This window comes from Ornithorhynchus anatinus, chromosome X5 (genome assembly GCF_004115215.2).
Source record: "Ornithorhynchus anatinus isolate Pmale09 chromosome X5, mOrnAna1.pri.v4, whole genome shotgun sequence".
NCBI lineage: Eukaryota > Metazoa > Chordata > Mammalia > Monotremata > Ornithorhynchidae > Ornithorhynchus > Ornithorhynchus anatinus.
In genome coordinates this window covers 63,915,720-63,936,596 of record NC_041753.1, presented here as the reverse complement: position 1 = coordinate 63,936,596, position 20,877 = coordinate 63,915,720, and the positions used below count along the sequence as shown (strand labels likewise).

At 43.6% G+C, this 20,877-nt stretch overlaps 1 non-coding gene across 1 annotated transcript; it reads left to right on the top strand.

Moving 5' to 3' along the window:
• Window positions 1–6,566: 6,566 nt before the first annotated feature.
• Window positions 6,567–6,704, top strand: LOC114808518. Its single transcript, XR_003756365.1, has one exon. It is a non-coding gene; the product is annotated as a small nucleolar RNA SNORA7 (small nucleolar RNA).
• The last annotated feature ends 14,173 nt before the right edge of the window (window positions 6,705–20,877 follow it).

The following is a 20,877-nucleotide window of genomic DNA, read 5'->3' as shown; positions in this document are numbered from 1 at the left end:
GCAAGATTCTAGGCCCAGTAATACTTAAAAATACCACCAGGAGAATGTTTCCAGAATTGCAATGTAGTTTACAATCACAGCATGGCACAGCAGACACAATCTTTGCATCATGGCAGATACAGGAAAAGTGAAGGGCACAACACCAAGACGTATAGCTGTCCATCTAGGATCAAAATAATAATAATAGTGATATTGGTTAAGTGTCTACTATGTGCAAGGCACTGTACTAAGTAGTGGGGAGGATACAAACAAATCTGGTTGGACCCAGTACTTGTCCTCCATGGGGCTCACAGTCTCATTCCCCATTTTACAGATGAGGTAACTGAGGCCCAGAGAAGTGAAGTGACTTGTCCAAGGTCACAGAGTAGACAAGTGGCAGAGGCAGGATTAAAACCCATGTCCTTCTGACTCCCAGGTCCATGCTCTAATCACTATGCTTCACTAACACAAGCCTTTCCTGTGTCCTGCTCTCTCAGGCACCCAGCTAGCCAGCCCTCACCTCAAGATGTCTGAGCATCTTCCTCTCCAACTACCTGGCTGCTGGATTGGCTAAGTATTCACACTTCCCTCAAAGAGGTACACTATAGAGTCACTTTTCTGGCTTCCTCTTCCCTCACTCCCTAAGTGTAGGGGCCAGTAGAACTGGTCAGCACACCTACCAACTCTTTTGTACTCTCCCAGGTGCTTAGTATAATGGTCTATTCAGAGTACACACCCAATAAATACTGTTGATTGATCAATTGGGTGGGTGGGACATTTGAGGAGAAAGAGTGATAGGAGAATACACTAACAGCTGTGATATGGAGAACTAAAATCAGGAAATTGAAAGCAAGGGGCTCAGAGGAAACATTGAAACGATACAGTAAAACAAAGCCTCAGACAATACTTCATCGCACCAGCCTGCCACACTGCAATCAAGAAAGGAGTAGCTCTTTTTGTGTAGAAGCTTCATAAGGACCATGAGATGAAGGGGCAAAAGGGAAAACAGTGCCAAGAGCTACAAACAACAAACATTACAGCAAAACAAGACACACACACACACACTCGTGTATGTGAATTTATCAGTGAGAAATTGGGAGAACTACACTTGTGTATGTACATTGTATATATGTATGTTGTATATTGTATTTTGAATTGGAGTCCTTACAATTCTAAGATGCCTCTGATAATGAAATTATATAGAGATAGTCACCATCTTTCCTCATGTTAGAAATGTTAGCAACCCTAACTTTTATCTCTAAAAATCCATTCTGGTGCTAACTCATTCATTCATTCACTCAATCATATTTATTGAATGCTTACTGTGTGCAGAGTACTGTACTAAGTGCTTGGAATGTACAATTCAGCAACAGATAGAGACAATCCCTGCCCAACAACGAGCTCACAGTCTAAAAGGGGGAGACAGACAGCAAAACAAAACAAGTAGTTAGGCATCATTACCATCAAAATAGATAAGTAGAATCATAGATATATACACAACCCATCTTGAATCATCTAAACTTTATCCCAAGCTTTCTCTCTAATTCACAACGTTAATGAATTTCTCCACACTCCTCTGCATTGCTTAATTTATCCTAGGAAAGGGGTCGCTGAAGTACATTCCAAGTGCTTAGTACAGTGCTCTGCACATAGTAAGCGCTCGATAAATACTATTGAATGAATGAATGAATGAATACCCAAAGGAGTTAGGGGAAAGCTGAGGTGAGGAAAGCCCTGCCACCAAGCACACATCAATTGCAGAGGCTTCTCTGGTGTTGCATCCCAGGGCCGGGGCCTGGGCCGCCTCCCACCCATAGATGGCAAGGCCGAACCACGAGGCCAGCTCTGGAACTCATTTTTGGCCTGTATTTTCAGCTGGCCCAACTTTTTTTTTTTTAATGGTATTTGTCAGGTGTTTATTATGTGTCAGGCACTGTACTAAGCCTGAGATAGATACAAGCTAATCGGGTCGGACACAGGCTGTGCCCCACATGGGGCTCATAGTCAATCCCCATTTTACAGATGAGATAACTGAGGCACAGAGAAGTCAAGTGACTGGACCGAGATAACACAGCAGACAAGCGGCAGAGTTGGGATTATTACCCAGGTCCTTTGGACACCCAGGCCTGTGCTCTATCCACTAAGCCACACTGCTTATCTGGCGGGGGCAGTAAACACAATGGATCTTACCACAGTGCTTGGCACATGGTAAGCATGAAAAAATACCAATATTATTATTACTGTTATTATTTTTATCATCATCATTATCACTGTATGCCTACAACCAGCCTTGGGGCAAAGCATTACCTTTGGTTGAAGAGGATCTTGTTAATCAATAAACATACCATCCTACCAATGAGAAAGGACACTCCAGACTCAGGTGTCTTGATGATACATCTATCTCTCTACAATCACATACTCTCCTGATGGACATTGCTCTCACCAAGACTATAGAGTCAAAATGTTCTCTAGCAAAGACTGTCTTCCAAGCTAGGACCCTTCCACAATATGGGAATTTAACTCTTTCCCAGTTGCTGATCCACACCATTGGAGAAAAGAACTATCTTTTTTACCCCAAGAGGATCATTTCGTAGGGAATTGAATTTGTGTGGAAATTCTCTCCCACCGACAGAGTCTCGAGGGGAACTGTATGTTGATTCATGCACTCAGAATCATAGACATCAACCTTAATAACAATAATAGTGGTATTTGGTAAGTGTTTACTACATGCCAAGCACTGTACTAAGATAATCAGGTTCCATATGGGTCTCACAGTCAAAGTAGGAGGAAGAGCAGGTATTGAATCCCCATTTTGCAGTTGAGGGAACTGAGGCATAGAAAAGTTAATCAATCAATGATATTTATTGAGTGCTTACTGTGTGCAGAGCACTGTACTAATCACTTGGGAGTGTACAATTTTACAGAATTGGTAGACAGGTTTCCTGCCCAAAACTAACTTACAGTCTAGAAGTTATGACTTGGCCACAGCACCTATGTACTTATCCAAAATGTATTTATTTATATTAAGGTCTATCTCCCCCTCTACGCTGTAAGACCATTGTGGGCAGGGAATGTGTCTATTATATTGTTATATTGTCCTCTCCAAATCACTTCATACAGTGCTCTGCACACAGTAAATGCTCAATAATGATGAATGATGGAATGATTGATTGCCCAAGATCACCCAGCCTGGAAGCCAGGATGAGAACCTAGGTCCTCTGACTCCCAGGTCTGGGCTCCTTCCACTAGGCCACGCTGCTTCACTAATGGATGCAGAGTCCGGAACCCTCTAGTTGAGCGACTTCCTATCGGGCTAACCCCTTGGTAATCCTGACCCAGAACTGGGCAGATGGTACTCTCTCCGCTTCTGAGAGCGGGTTGGGAAACCTATTAACATTCACATCATCCCCGACTTCATTATCTCCCCCAGATGTTTCTGTGACTGTCCCTTTAAAGAAGCTCTGTCTATATTTTATTTACATTTGCTCAGAAATATTGATGCTTAATGAATAAATGCAATACACTGACAGACTACTGGAGACTAATTAAATCTATGTATGAGCCTGAGAACCTGATTGAAAAATTTGCAGAAACGAAACTGGGTTTAAATAAACACTTTAGTGTAGTGCTTTAATTACACTTTAGTTTGTAATGTAATTTTTGGCTGTTTAAACTATGATTTAGGCTGAGCTAATTACAAATGATTTTCTACTCTGTAATTAATAATAACAAAATTGTAATTAGACAGCTGCTCTGGATCAGGGCGACAGTTTGTGTTAGCTGACTCATGATGATCAGGCTGGCAGAGGCACAAGAACAGCACTTGGGAACTGGGGCAGGCAGCACCTTCTGATGGTTCATTTTCATGAAAAATAGTCCTTGCCGCAGTTCAAAATCCAAATTCAGAGTTAAGGAGGTTGAGTGGGAGGCATTAAGGTTCTCCTTAGATGGAAGGTCCATGTTACCTAGTAATGGTTTTTATTGAGTGCGAATCACTGTGCCATTGATGGAGAGCTTAATTGCTGTACACCATAATGGATGCCCAGAGCCAGATTAAGACCCTGGAGGCCCAGAGCAGAGCAGGATCAGGAATGGCAGCAAGAATAATAACGGTATTTTTTAAGCACTTACTGTGAGCCAAGCACTGTTCTAATCACTGGTAGGTATAAGGTATTCGGGTTGTCCTACGTGGGGCTCACAGTCTTAATCCCCATTTTACCTCTGACTTCCAAGCCCGGGCTCTTGACACTAAGCCACGCTGCTTCTCACCGTGATAAGCAGCGTGGCTTAGTGGCAAGAGCCCAGGCTTGGGAGTCAGAGGTCATGGGTTCTAATCCTGGCTCTGCCACCTGTCACCTGTGTGACTTTAGGCAAGTCACTTCACTTCTCTGTGCCTCAGTTATCTCATCTGTAAAATGGGGATTAAGACTGTGAGTCCCAAGTGGGACAACCCGAATACCTTGTATCTACCCCAGTGCTTAGAACAGGGCTCGGCAAATAGTAAGTGCTTAACAAATACCAACATTATCATTATTATTATATCTGTTGTATGCCTATTGAGTGCAGTGCAGTCCAGTGCACTAGATTGTAAGGTCCTTGAGCACAGGGATCATGTCTAGCAATTCCATGAGATTCTGCCAATCAGTCAAATGATCAATCAGTCATATTTATCGAGCGCTTACTGTGTGCCAAGCACCATACTAAACGCTTGGGAGAGTACAATATAACAGAATTGGTAGACATGTCCCCTGCCCACAGGTAGTTAAAGAAGTGCTTAGCTCAGTTCTCTGCATACAGTAAGCCCTAAATGAATACAACTGATGGCCTGATTGTCAGAGGAAACTGACGGTCAGAGGAAACTGGCAGCACAAGTACTATCCCCGCTGGATACCACTGAAATATACGTAATCCATGAGTCTTTGTTTGTGTAATTTCCTTCTGTTTGGAAAATGTGCCTTTAAACTAAACCATCAAAAAACAAAGAACCTTGTGTCCACATTATCCTCCCAAACATCACTGATGGAGCAGCTACTGGGTGCAGAGCCCTGTACCAGCCTATGGGGAATAGACCGGGGAAATAAAGGTACCATCCCTGCCTTTGAGGGGCTTACAATTTTATGGGGGAGACAGATACAAATTTCCAAATGAACAGTAAGTAAAAGAGTAAGTGCATAGACACAAACGATGGGAAGCAGTGCGGTCAAATGGATAGAGCATGGGCCTGGGAGTCAGAGGACCAGGGTTCCAATCCCACTTCTGCCACTTGCCTGTTACGGGACCTCGGGCAAGTCACTTGACTTTTCTATGCCTCAGTTTCCTCAACTGAAAATTGGTGATTCAATACCCATTCTCCTTCCCACTTAGATTATGAGCAGTTAAAATCAGTCAAAACCGATAAATGGCCATTCTCATGAATTTTGACATAGCTGTTGGAGTGCCATATGCTCAGGAAGATGGAAGGATTCATTGGAGAAGGCCCCTAACAAGAGGTCCTTCAAAGCCCTCCTCAAAGCGCACCTCCTCCAAGCAGGGTTTGTAGATTAATCATAATTATAACAATGACCGTGGTATCTGATAAGTGCTTCCTCTGCGTCATGCACTGTGCTAAGTGCTGGGGAAGATACAAGTAAAGCAGGTGGGACACAGTCCCTGTCTCAAATGGAGAGCTCGGTCGGAGTAGGAGGGAGTAGGATTTCATCCCCGCTTTGCAGATGAGTCAACTGAAGCATAGAGAAGTTAAGTGACTTGCCCAAGATCACACAGCAGACAAGTGGTGGGGCCGGTGTTAGAATCCATGTCCTCTGACTCCCAGGCCCATGTTCATGCCATTAGGCCATGCTGCTGCCCGATTAATTCACAACACCCCGATTATGTCAGACCAACACACCCTTATCTCTGTGGTAGTTTAATCATATCCCCAGCACTCCTATATGCAATGCATATCTTGATTTATGTATATATTATTTCTCTATTGACCTGAACATCCAATGTGTTTATAATGCTCCCAGATCCTATTTATTTATCTTCTGCCTGTTGCTGTCCATATAGAATTTTGGGTCTCTCTCCCCTAATAGATTGTAATTTTGCAGACAGGGAACATGCTTCTTGCTATTGTTGTAATAATAATTAATAACTGAGGAATTGTTAAGTGCTTCCTAAGAGCCGAGCACTGTACTCATTGTTTGGAGTAAGAGCTGAATAAGCTGATTGACATGGTCCCTGTCCCTCAGGGGGGCTCATGGTCTAAGGATGAGTGAGAACAGGTATCTTAACTTCATTTTTACCAAAATGGAAAACTGAGACACAGAGAAGTTAAGTGACTTACCCAAGGTCACACAGCAGGCAGGTGTGGGAGATAGGATTAGTCAAAGTGCTGAGAACAATGCTTAGCATTCAGTAGGTAGCATTCAAAGCCTTATTGAAGGCACATCTCCTCCAAGAGGCCTTCCCTGACTAAGTCCTCTTTTCCCTTTCAACTCCCTTCTACATCACCCTCACTTGTTCCCTTTATTCATCCCCTGACCCCCAGCTCCACAGCTCCTATGTACCTATCTGTAATTTATTTATTTATATTAATGTCTGTCTTCCCCTTCTCAGGATCAAACCTGGAGAGTTTCTAGAACTCTACCAGTCTTGACTAGGGGAGGGAGAGTCAAGCAGAGGCATACCCATTCCATTCCTGATTTGGCCAGTGGCTAGTGAGTGGAAGCCAACCTGCCCCAAGCCCAAACTCACCTGTGCTGGGCAGCAATGGCACAGGAGAGAGTCAAGGGTGAAGACTGCATGGAAAAAGGCAGCGGTAAACCACTTCTGGATTTTTACCAAGAAAACTTCATGGATACACTACCAGAATGATTACAGATGAAAGTGTGGTGTTCTGAGAGAGAGGTGTCCATGGAGTTGCTATGGGTCAGAGACGACTTGACAGCATAAGACAAGATAATGTCTGTCTCTCCCTCTAAACTGTAAGCTCGATGTGAGCCGGGCATGTGTATGCTATATTGTTATATTGTACTCTCCCAAGCACTCGGTAGAGTACTCTGCACACAATAAGCACTCAATAAATACAATTGACTGACTGACTGGTGCTGTGTGCTCAATAAATACAGTTGATTGCTCTACTGATCCACTGAGAAAGATACAGAGGAGAATGGCAGGTTGAAGATAGAGGTCAGAGGGGGAAGGGTCTCTAGACTGTGAGCTCATTGTAGGCAGGGATTGTCTCTATTGCTGTATTGTACTTTCCCCAGTGCTTAGCACAGTGCTCTGCACACAGTAAGCGCTCAATAAATACGGTTGAATGAATGAATGAATGAATGAATGTGCGGATACACTGGTAGAGAGGAGGAAGGTAGGAAAGATATCAAACTCATGAGTAAGGGAGAAAGTAAGGCACAGTGAGTAGGTTGTTTTGAGGGGAATGAGCGTTTAACAAATACAAGGAGAATATCAGGAGTGGGAGAGAGATGACTGATTGTCTTAAAACTGAGCATCAGAATCCAGGTTCTCTTCCCCAGTTTTGTTTTTGTTTAGAGAAGCAGCGTGGCTCACTGGAAAGAGCACGGGCTTTGGAGTCAGAGGTCATGGGTTCGAACCCCGGCTCTACCACTTGTCAGCTGTGTGACTTTGGGCAAGTCACTTCACTTCTCGGTGCCTCAGTTACCTCATCTGTAAAATGGGGATTAAGACTGTGAGCCCCACGTGGGACAACCTGATTCCCCTGTGTCTACCCCAGCGCTTAGAACAGTGCTCGGCACATAGTAAGCGCTTAACAAATACCAACATTATTATTTTGTTTTTGTCTTTCATAAAATTTCTTAAGCGCTGACTATGTGCCAAGCACAGTTTTAAGCCTTGGAACCTGAACCTCATCGGACTCACAACCTAAACGGGAGGGAGAGCAGGTATCTCATCACACTTTGCAAACGAGGGAACTGAGGCCCAGAGAAGTCCAGTGACTTGCCCAAGATCACAGCAGGCACGTGGCAGAGCTGATATTAGAACCCAGGTCTCCTTGACTTCCAGGTCCAGGCTCTTTCCCCTAGGCTTCATTGCTGATTCCTTGGCTCTGCTGTCTCAGTGTTCTGACCCCATTCCTGCCGCCTCCCATCCTTATCCATTTAAATGGAAGACTATATCCACTTAAACCTCCCTGCTTCCAAATGGTGGTTTCTTTCAATCCCCCAAATTCCTTTTCCAGTTCATTTTGGGGCCCCGTTCAATCGGGTCTTCCCAAACAGATCTCAAATTGGTTTTCCCTCTGCTAACTTTATTTCCATATGGTAGAGTAAACCACACACACTGTAATGAGAAATGTGGACAGATTAGCCATCCTACTGAGTGCCGTACAACAGCGGCATAGAAAGAGAACTCTCCTGCAGGAAAGAAGCGCCGTCTGTTTTATCCTGAGAGGTAGGAAGCACACAGACATCCACCACCACAGGCTCATTAGATTCACGACAAACTCAGAGAGCAACTGGAGTTAATTCCAAAACATCCATTGAAGGATTAAATGAGATAATAAATCCGCATCATGAATAGCAAATGCGGCCTGGGCATTGGAATATAATTCCAGAAATAGATGGAGTGATCCGCTCTGGCTGATGTTTTATGAATAAGAGCTCAATGGAAACGTGTTTGCCCTCCACCTGGGAATGTTTATGTGTAGCTTAAATAGCTCCATATTGATTTCAGGGCCTTAAAATCATTTTCCTTATTCCTTGCCTCTTTGCAACCGCCAATATCCTTTTGTCCCAATTTCTCTCTTTCCTGGCAAATGTTAACCTTTCCCAGGAAGAAGTGGTCAGAGTTTCCATTCCTCAGGAAAGGAGGTGATTCTGGCTTGGTGTATATACTCTACTACTAAATCTTATTGAATCCATTGGTTGGATTTAACAACTGCCTAATGTAGAGCGCTGTCCTAAGCACCTGGGAAAGTACCATTAGAAGCAAGAGATCCGATCTCTGCCTACAAGGAGTTTACTATCTAAGTGGCAGAGACAGGCAAACATAAACTGCTTATAAATAGTTGGAGTAGGAAAAAGCATATCTATATACAACTGATAGTAGCAAGAGTACAGAAACATGAATACATAATTGGACAAGTGGAGTATACAAATTAGTACCCATACAAGTGCTAAGGGTAGCTAATCTGGCATATCTCATTTTACAGTCACCCCACAAGATCTGCAACCAAGCGTTATCTGTTGAATCAGCCCCAGGCCCTGACATTCATAAGGCCCTGCCCCCTGTATACCATCCAGTCACCTTAAGTAAGGCAGTCACCTCTCCAACCCCTCGTCTACTTGCCCCACTCCCTTCCCACTCTTCCCTATTCCAGGAGATTTCTTTTCCCCCTTCTGCACCCCACACTCACCCTCTTCTCTCCTTTCTCCCCCCAACACTCTCCAGACTGTGAACTTTCCGTGGACCAGGGACTGTCTGATCTAATTATCTTCTACCTACCCCAGAGCTTAGAACAAGGCTTGGCACACCGTGAAGGTTTAATAAATGACAGCATCATTATGTTGTTTCTTTGGGAATTAGTCCTTGCAGGACCAGCAGCGTGGACCATCCCCTGACCTACTCAGGTCCAGCCATGGGTATGAGGACAAGGACAGGCCGGGGCTAGATGAGGAGCAAACTGGTGCTGTGACCGTGCCTGCTAGCCCATTCGCATCATCCCTTCCCTCTCCCTTCCAGTAGCTGGCTCGTTACTACCCCTACCCCCTCTCCCTTCTGTGTCACCTATGCACTTGGATCTGTGATCTTCCCCACTTCAAAGCCTTCCTGAAGGCCTATCTCCCCCAAGAGGCCTTCCTTGACTAAACCCTCCTTTCCTTTTCTCCCTCTCCCTTCTGCATCAACCCGACTCACTCTCTTTACTCATCCCCCCTCCCAAGGCCCACAGCGTTTATGTAGCTATCTTAAATGCATTTCTTTATATCCATGTCTGTCTCCCCCTCTAGACTGTGAGCTCAATGTGGGCAGGGAATGTGTCCATTATATTGCTGTATTGAACTCTCCCAAGCACTTAGAACAGTGCTCTGCACACAGCAAGTGCTCAGTAAATACGATTGAATGAATAAATACTCAATAAATATGAATGGTTAACTGTACCCTTCAAGCACTTGATATCCACTCCTCCCTCAGCTCCACAGCACTTTTGTACATATCCATATCTTGTCTCCCTCTCTAGGCTGTGAGCTCCGCATAAGCAGGGAATGTGTACCAACTCTGTTTTAGTTCACTCTCCCAAGCACTCAGTACTGTGCTCCTCACACAGTAAGCGCTCAGTAAATGTCACTCATTGATTGCTTGAAGGGGAAGAGGTAACCTGATAACACTGCTGACAGCTGCTGGTGATCACAGCAACAACTGCTATTCTGACTGAAGTTCAAAGAAAACAAATAGTGGAGCAGGAGAGGTAGGAACCAAGTTTGGGGGCAGGGGGCCAAGTGAGAAGGGGGCAGGAAAGCCATTATCTGTCATTTATTTTAGTGTCTTTCTCCCTCACTAGAGGGTAAACTCTTTGAGGACAGGGATTGTTGTCTGCTAACCCCGTTGTAATAATAATAAGAATAACGGTACTTGTTAAGCACCTGCTATGTGCCAGGCACTGTACTAAGCGCTGGGATGGATACAAACAAATCGGGTTGGACACAGTCCCTTGTCCCAGATAGGGCTCACAGTCTCAATCCCCATTTTACAGATGAGGTAACTGAGGCCCAAAGAAGTTAGGTGACTTGCCCAAGGTCACACAGGAGATAAGTGGTGGAGCTGGGATTAGAACACATGACCTTCTGCCTCCCAGGCCCATGCTCTATCCACTACGCCTCGCTGCTCCATTGTACTCTTCAAAATCCTTAATACAGTACTCTGCATCCAGTAACATCTCAACATGAACCACTGATTGCCTAAGGGACTGGGGACTGATTTACAGTGTAATTACAATGTAACTTCTATGGGGCTCGTGACAGGGTTGGTTCTAGAATGAAATTTCTCTACATACCTCATGATATAGCCACATTTTGAAGGAATGTAAACCAGCTGTATTGAGGGGTACAGCTGTACATATATAAGCCCTAGAGCTGACCACTGGGATGACATGTCTAGGAGCGGTGGAAATTAGTAACTTGGTGAATGTGAATTTCCCCAATAGTGAAGCACTTAGGGAAAGTACTAATTGGTTCTCACTTGACCTGAAGAGTTCTTGGTCTTCCCTCTAAGTGCCTAAACAGGGAATACTTGAGTGTTGAAAAAATACAATTCAATCCTACTCAACGTCAACCTTCCTATCATCTCCCCAACCCACACGCACCCACCCCAGGAGAGATCAGATTCTCAGAAGCCTGTAAAGCCATGCTCCTGTATTCTTTGACAGTGTTACTCTAAAGGAGAAATCTCTTCTCCACCCATGTATAATAATAATAATGGCATTTTATGTGCTAAAGGCTGGGGGAGATGTAAGATAATCAAAGTAGATACAGCCTCTGTCTCCATTTCACCGTATGAGAACTGAGGCCCAGAGAGGTTAAATGACTTGTCCAAGGTCCCACAGGAAGCCCGTGACAGAACTGGAACTAGAACCTGAACCTCCTGACTGAGACTTCTGTTCTTTCCACTAGACTTCACTGTCTGCCCCTTGTCAATCCTGAAGAGGCTGTCTGTCCCCATTAGATCTCATCCTTTGGCCATAGCTCCATCTGTCCTCATGGTGGGTGGTGGGAGGAGTGTCTACAGTGGCTGTCAGCTGCTATGCCTAATGGGGGATTCTGTATTTCCACAGTGCCTGCCTCTCTGGGTCCTGGAAGGATCATAGCACACCTCCTACCATCCACGGAGGCTGACAATAGCTACCATTCTTAAACCAGCTAGTGAGAGAGACTTTCCAGTCTAGCCAAAGGATGGGGATGGCTGATGCAACTGACTCTCTTGGAAACTGCAAACCAGTGATAAGGCCAGGATCCAAGACCTACAGGGGATTGTTTCTCAGGCTAAAACACTCACCCACTGGAGATGCATTGCTTCTTTCTGATCTCTAGAACTCTCTTTAATGCCCTAGAAGAAATCATGACTCAATGGCCCCCCTTTTTTCAATGTGCTCTGGCTTATCCAAGCTCAGTACTATATAAGTTGTGACTTTTTCTTCTTCCTCTGCTCTTGTTAAAATCTAATTAGTGTGTGTGGAGACAAAGACTGTTTTCCTCTCCACCTTCAGATTACAACTTGAGCCATCTAATGGTGTCCCTTAATTTTGGGGTGCACCCAAAGGGCATCCACTCTCATATATAAATTAACAACCTCAGAAGGAGCCCCCATTTTTTAGAAAATGAATAAAATACAAGGAACATATATTACTATGATACTATTAACAGCGCTGGTACTTAATGCTGATAATAATAATAATTATGGTATTTGTCAAGCATTCACTATGTGCCAGGCACTGTACTAAGCACTGGGGTAAATACAAGCAAATAAGGTTGGACACAGTCCCTGTTCCATGTGGGGCTCACATTCTCAATCCCCACTTTACAGATGAGGTAACTGAGGAACAGGCAAGTGAAGTTATTTGCCCAAGGTCACACAACAGACAAGTGGCAGAGCCAGGATTAGAACCCATGACCTTCTGATTTCCAGGTTCGTGCTCTATCCACTACGCCATGCCACTTCACAACTCAAACATTACATTTCACCTTACCCTGCTGTAGAAATGCTAATTCTCATAGTACCCCAAGGATTTTACAGATGATTACACTGAGGACCAAGGTGGCCCAATGAACTGTTGAAGTGCAAAGGAGGAACTCAGGAGCCTGATTCCCAGTTTTTTACTTAAACGACTGAATAATACGCTCTCCCTGTCACAGTCTAATCTAATGATGTATTCTCCAATACCAGTGTATTCTCAACTACTGATCAGGCAATTAATTCTCTAACTCCAGGTCATGATCATGGATGCTAAGCACACACGTCTCTGAATTCCAAGATGAGAAAACACTATTCAATTCTGTGCCGCACCGAATATAGTCCCATCAGCTCAGTACTCGATCAAGAATACTTATGATAATGTTCTTTTTAAGTAACTGCTGTATGTTAATAGGAAAATGCGCAGCAATTGAGCTATTATAGTAATTATTTATTGACCGCAGGACGTGCAATCGGGGGTTGCTCACAACACAGAAGAAATCAAGGTGGATGCCCTAGGGGTTAGTAATCTAAGACAAAGTTAATGTGGTTCCTGGCAGTAAGGCAGTTTAACCATAAACTTGCCTTCTTTGTTCTCCTATTTTCAAATACTGCATGCTATAAATTAAAGAAGGAACAAAAAAATTGCTATTTCAGGTAGCCAGATCTGAAAATCCTTCTGGGTTATGAATTAAAATTAGCCAGGTAAAAACTGCTGGACTCCCTAAATGCTGAAATTAGTAGTAATAGTGAATAATAGTAGAAGTAGTAGTAGTAATAAGCAGCGTGGCTCAGTGGAAAGAGCCCAGGCCTGAGATTCAGAGGTCATGGGTTCTAATCCTGACTCCACCACTTGTCAGCTGTGTGACCTTGGGCAAGTCATTTCACTTCTCTGTGCCTCATTTACCTCATCTGTAAAATGGGGACTAAGACTGTGAGCCCTACGTGGGACAATCTGATTACCTTGTATCTACCCCAGCGCTTAGAAAAGTGCTTGGCACATAGTAAGCACTTAACAAATACCAACATTATTATTAGTAGTAGTAATAGTAGCAGCAGCAGTAGTCATAATAATAATCGTGGTATTTGTTAAGCACTTACAATGTGCCCGGCACTATACTAAGCCCTAGGATGGATACAAGTAAATCGAGTTGGACGGTGTCGATCCCCATTTGACAGATGAGGTAAATGAGGCAAAGAGAAGTGAAGTGACTTGCCCAAGGTCACACAGCAGACAAGCGGCAGAGTGGGGATTAGAACCCATGACCTTCATTCAATAGTATTTATTGACCGCTTACAACGTGCAGAGCACTGTACTAAGTGCTTGGAATGTACAATTCAATTCTGACTCCCAGGCCTATGCTCTATCCACCTCACCATGCTGCTTCCCTAATAGTAGCAGTAGTAGCAGTAATGATATTTACTGAGCATCTGCTATGTGGTATGCACTGTGTTAAGCACTTGGAAGATACAACAGAAGCATAAGACACATTCCCTGCCACAAGGAGCTTCCACTGAAATGGGGGAAACAGAGTTAGAAATATCAAATGTGCATATATCTGCAAGTGCTGAGAATAACTGAATAAACAAACACCTGAGTGTAAGAGGCAGCTGAAGGATTGCTAAAAATAAGAGTACTGATAACTAGCAGGGGAAGATTTGGGGGAATGGGTGGGATTTTAGGTGGGCTTTGGAGAAGGAAAGAAGTTGGGGTAGGGGGAGGGAGATCATGGGAATAATACAAACAAAGGGTCAGAGCGGGATCCAGCTAGAAGGTGGGCTTGGGAAGAGTAAAGAGTGTAAGCAGAGCAGTAGGCAGTGAGGAGAGCCAACCAGAAAGGTGGAGAGAGAGAGCCGGTGACGAGCCCTACAGCCAGTGGGAAGAAGTCACTGATGGATACTGAGGGAGTTGAGCAACCAGTGGAGGGTTTTAAGGAGAAGGGAGATGAGTGTTGAGTAACCTTAAAGGAGGTTGACCCAGGCAGCAGTGTGGTGTATAATCAATCACTCAGTCAATCATACTTCTTGAGCGCTTACTGCGTACACAACGCTGTACTAAGCATTTGGAAGAGTATAGTATCCTCCTCCTCCACTTCCCTCTCCAATGTCTCCAACGATCTTCTTCTTGCCAAATCCAACAGATTCTACTCCATAACACTTGAGACTTAAAGCATATAAAATATGCTATAACCGGTATGTTTCATGAGGTATACTATTTATTTCATGCCAATGTGACTTCTAAATTGGGTTCTGCAAATCACTCCTAGCGGACTCACATCTGGCTCTGCCCCCTTCATTCCACAGAAATGTCCCTCTCAGAGGTCACTAACGATCTCCTTCTCACCAAATCCAAGGCCTACAAGGGCCGTTTCCCCAATCTGTAATTTATTTTAATGTCTGCATCCCCCATTAAACTATAAGCTCCTTGAGAGCACGGATCGTATCTACCAAGTCCATTGCATTGGACTTTCCCGACCCTAAAATGCAGTCTCTACATGCAATAAATGCTCAATAAATATTATTGTTCAACTGGATGGGATAAATATGGAGAATAGATGATAGCAGAATAACCATATAATTCCTGTACGGTGAAGTGAATGGGGGCAATGACCCTTACATTCTCATTCATACATTCAGCAGTGTCATCTTCAAATCTGAAGGACAGAGGGGTGTGTGTGTTTGTGTCTGTGAGTGTGTGTGCAGCCCAATTCCTGCTACTGCTCTGCTTACAAAATATATATATTTTAAATTGTAGTTTGTCTCCAGTGCTTACCCACTCATCTATAATAGTGGCATTCTGCTCACCTGTTCTTTCCTCTCATCACTGGAAAGCCTTTTTGGTTAGCAATGCCTTCTAAAACTTTTATTACCCAATCCACTTTCCTCTTAAGGAATTAGGCTCCTTCCTTTCTAAAGATAACTGGAATGCAGGCCTAATCCCGGGGGCCTGCTTTGCGGGCTTTGCATGGTTTTTGACTTGATGGATTATTGTATCTTGGCTGGTGAATTATTCTTTCATTAGGAGCTGGTCTTTGTCCCAGTGGCTCAATTGTGCTTCTGGGAAATGCCCCAGTCAGATCTTATTTGGAAAGAAACTGTGGACAAGACAGCTCACATTTGGACCTTTTTGACCCCCTGATGAGTCATCAAGTTTGTCGGCTATTAGGAATCTATTAGCATACCAAGTAAAACGGGGCTCAAAATAGAAAAGCTTCCTTGAGACATCTGTAACTTTATCATCAATTAATCCATCGATCTATGGTATTTACTGAGAGCTTACAGGGTGTCGAGGACTTGACTAAACACTTGGGAGAGTACAGTACAATCGAGTTGATAGATTTATACTGTGAGCCCCAGACGGGACAGGGACTTTGTCCAACTTGAATAACTTGTATTTACCTTAGTGCCAAGAACAGTGCTTGGCACATAGTCAGCCCTTATCAAGTACCATAATTATCATTATAAACAAATACCATTACTATTATCATTATTATTATTATCATTGTCATTAAAGTTTGCTATGTCCCCAACAAGTATGTTTTAGCTCTCCATTCTGGGTCTGTCACAGTGTTTCTCTCCTTCCAGTTGCCCAAGATCACACAGCAGGTCAGTGGCTGAGTCGGGATTAGAGCCCAGACACGCTAACTCCCAGAACTAGGTTCTTGTGCTACTTATGGTTTAGTGGAAAGAGAACACCTTCCCTCTGGACAAAACACAAGGACCTTCTACTGCAACTTAGCCCTAGAAGGAAAACCATGGTGTTTTCCACTTGGAGGGGAGTGAAGAGGAATGAATTGCATAGCAGACACTGGCAGAGATTCAGCTTGTAGTGCTGCTTCCACTGCTCTGTTCCTCATTCATTCAACTGTATTTATTGAGTGCTTACTGCATGCAGAGCACTGTACTAAGCGCTTGAAAGAGTACAACATTAAATAGACACATTCCCCACCCACAATTAGTTTACGGTCTCATTTGATGCCTCTGCCACACGAGTTGGAAGATAAGTCACGAAGGGAGAGGGTATCTCCTCAGGGCCTAATCTAGGAAGCATATGCATCTATCAATCAATAGTATTCATTGAGCTCTTACTGGATGCAGAGCACTGTACTACAGGCTCGGGAGAGCACGATACAAGACGGTTGGTGGACCCTCTCCCTTACCCCCAAGGAGCTTCCAGTCTCAGGTTGGAGCAGAGGATATGGGAGGGGTAGGAGCTGCAAGGGGAGAATTCCACCCAACTTGAAATTGATGACCAGCCTCAAGAACTTCAACCCTGCTACCAGCTCTGTTTCATTGTTATATTGTCCTCTCCCTAGTGCTTAGTTCAGTGCTCTGCACACAGGCAGTGCTTGATAAATACGAATGATTGCTGTTTGTAGTTGTAGTAATAGTAATGATCAAGTACTTACTGTGTGCACAGAGGACTGATCTAATCACTGGGAAAAATACACAGGTGGGAATTAGACATGGTACTTGGCCCTCAGCGGGACTTGTGCTGAATTCACACTGGAACTGTCCTGGGGAGTTAGAACATTGCTCTAATGCCCTACTGATTTGATCGTGGGCTTTGCACCCAATGGCACATTAGTACTCAACCTAGTTTATGATTATGATCCTCCCCCATCATTCTAGAAAACAAGAAACTTAGCCTCTCTGCGTTTTCAGTGCTTTATTATAAGCTTGTGTGAAGATGGCAGCATTGCTAATTAGCCCTTTTAGGCTTTTTAGATAATGCATGTTGGTAATGCTAATGCCATTAAATTTGGCAACAGTGTTTGAAGGAATCAGACACATCTCTAGCCAAATGTGCCATTCCCTGGATTCACAAAAAGTGTGAGTGGCAAGTCTAATAGTAACGTTATCTCGTCGCCTGTGATAGCATTTTTAGAGACAGTAGTACAATAAATAATGGTATTTATTGAGCTCTCACTGGGGTTATTGCACCTTATTAAGGACTATAGCAGATACATGAAAGAACAGTTCTTGGCACATAGTAAGCACTTAACAAATACCATTATTATTATTATGAGTCAAGATCCCTGCTCACAAAGAGCTTGCAGTTTAATGGGGGAAACAGATGACCCTTCCTTGAGGGCAGGGCTCGTGTCTACCAACAATTGAAGATGACAGTCAAGAAACAAAGGGGTGAGTGTTTTCAAAGAGTATGAAGGGATCGGGTCAGAAGCAGAGGTGGAGGGGGTAGATATAGAGAGGAGATGCTTGGCTTACTGCAGGGAATATAGGGAGAGTTGAAGAGGGTGGTGGAGGAGGAGGGGGGATTGGAGAGAAGCAGGGGAGATTCTAAAGAGATCGTGCCTTATGGTTTCCATTTTGTTGATGAAGTATGGAGTCAGGTCATTAGGGGAAAGAGATGTTGGGGGTTCTGGGAACAGGAAGCTTGAGAATGGAGTTAAATATCTGGATCAACTGGTAGGGGCAGTGGGTATGGGAGTGAATTGGGAAGGAGAATTATTGTTGTTGGGCAGTGGAAAGGGCCAAATTGAAGCAGATAAGGTGGACAAGGTCAGAGAGATATCTGGATTCCCTCTAGTAGCGCTCCATAGCTCAGGCACAGGAGCGGAGGAAGCGGACTGTGGAGGTGATCCAGGGTTGCGGGTTACTGGTACGAGACCAGAGGAGAGACAGGGGAGCAAGGGAGTTGAGTTCAGAAGAGAAGGTGGTGTTGAGCGTGTCGATTTGTGTGTCAGGAGAAGGTTGCTTGGGTATGGATACCAAATGGGGTAAGATGGCTATAGAATATTGGAGGGGGCTTCAAAAGAATGGAGGTCTCTTTGGGGGAAAAGGACAGATTTGCAGGGGGTGGGGGTATGGGAGAGATAGCAGGTGAGAATGTTGTGTTCAGATAGAAGAATTTCAGAATTAGTGAGCGTGGAGATTATACAGGTACTAGAGAAAATCTAGTAATCTGTTGCGATAAAATATTTCATAAATTGAAAAACAATTTTTTCCACAGCAATATTTTAATCCATTAAATTGAAAGAATATTCCTTCAGACATGATTATGATTTGGGAGCAGTAAACTTTTTTCTCAAATGAATAGTCCTCAAAATAACAGCAGCCAACCCAGCCATTCCTATTAGTCACATTACCTCACTTTAAGGACCCAGAACAAATTAAGGAAAAATGAATCTACTAAAGGTCAAAGAGCATAAATCAATAGCACTCAAATGATTACACCTCTTCATTCTAATTTTTTTTTTCTGTAAGGGAAATAAAATGGATCTTACTGATTCACTATTATAAATATATCCAACAAGCTTAGATCCCCAACCAGTTGCTGCCAAAGAGACATTTAAATTGTGTAAGAGTTTCACCAACTTTCCTCAGTTTCATGGAGACCCGGGAGATGTGGGAGAAAATTTAGTCTCAGGATCTGGCCTTATCAACTGATATGTTCTTTCCCATTCCATCTTCTAATCAAAAGGTGTTTTGGGCATAATCTCTAAGGTCAGAAAGAAGAGAAATGTTCACAACAATCCTGCATTAGAATGAGTATTTTTTTCCTGAAAGTCCATATAGGCTTTTGGATTTCCGTGGAGCAGAACAATATTCTTTTTCATCTGGGCCTGGTGACGTGGGAAGTTAATCTCCAGTCTATCAGTCTATTGAATTTATTGAGTACTATGTGCAGAGCACTCTACTAAGCACTGAGGAGAGTACAATATAAGGCACATTCCCTGTCCAAAACGAGCTTCCAGTCCAGCAGGGGCAACAGACATTAATATAAATTAATAAAATTACAGATACATGGGTTAGTGGATAAAGCATGGGCCTGGGAGTCAGAAGGACCTGGGTTCTAATCCTGGATCCACCATGGGTCTGCTGTATGACCTCGGACAAGTCATTTCACTTCTCTGTGCTTCAGTTACCTCATCTGTAAAATGAGACTTAAGACTGAGAGCCCCACCTAGTACTGGACTGTGTCCATCCTGATTACCCCAGTGCTCAGTACAGTGCCTGGCACATAGTAAGCGTTTAACGAATATCATAACAAGTAAAAAATTAAAAAATTAATTGAATTGATGTAATTCCTGGACCAAGGGCTTAGTATAGCATTTCGCGCACAGTGAACTTTCACTCAATCAATCAATTAGTAGAAGCATTTCCCAAATGCCTACCGTATGCTGGGTACTTGGAAAAGTACACTAGACATTAAAGGCAAGGACACCCACCCCCCCATCCACCTTCAAGGAATTTACAAATATAATAGAGAAGACAAGCAGGTGCCTTATTTATAGTTTGTGAGAGGAGGAGAAAGGACAAAGATGCAACTGGGATTGGAAGAACAAGGAAAGATGGATAAGGAAGTAAATAAGTTAATGAATAAATGGAGAACATAGCTGGAAGTATTTATAACTGCTAAGGGCAGCTCTGGGTCCTAAAGTGCTCAGGTGGCTGGGGGAGGCAGTGGAGAGAGTTTTTTCAGGGAAGGCTTCTTGGAAGAGGTGGGATTTCTGGAAGATTTTATAGTTGGGGAGAGATATTGTCTGGGAGATTTGAAGAATTGGGAAGGGAAACAGGGAAGGTTCTAAGTGTGGGAGAAGGACCATTAGCAATAGATCAGATGCAGGTGAGGTGAGCAAAGTGGCCTAGTAGAAAGAACACAAGCCTGGGAATCAAGAGACTTGGGTTCCAATCCAAGATCTGCCATTCACCCTGCTGTGTGACCTTGGGCAAGTCACTTCACTCCTCTGTGCCTCAGTCTCCTTGTCTGTAAAGTGGGGAATCCAATACTTGATCTACCTTTTACTTGTCCTCAGTGGAACAGGGACTGTGTCTAGCTTGCTTAACTTGTATTTACCCCAGTGCTTAGTTCAGTGCTTGACATATAGTAAGCACTTTAAAACATTAGTAGTAATAGTAGTATGATCATCATTATTAATAGGGCAGCAAAGTGAGAAGGCGAGCTTTGGAGGAGCCAAGAGTGAAGACTGAGGAGTAGTGAGTGAAATGGTTTGCTATAAAAAGCTGGGGGAGAGTCACGAAGCTAACAATCAGGAGTTTCTGCTTGAAGCTGTGGGAAATGGAAATTGCTCAATAAAGAGTACTGTGCATAATAAATACTAATGAAGAAAACCTCATCCTTGATGAGAAACATGAAGCTTCAAAAATGAGGAGGCTCTCAGGACCATCATGCAGTTTTGAAGACTTGAGGTTTTTTTAGAAAGCAAAGAGATTTTGTACATTTGGATG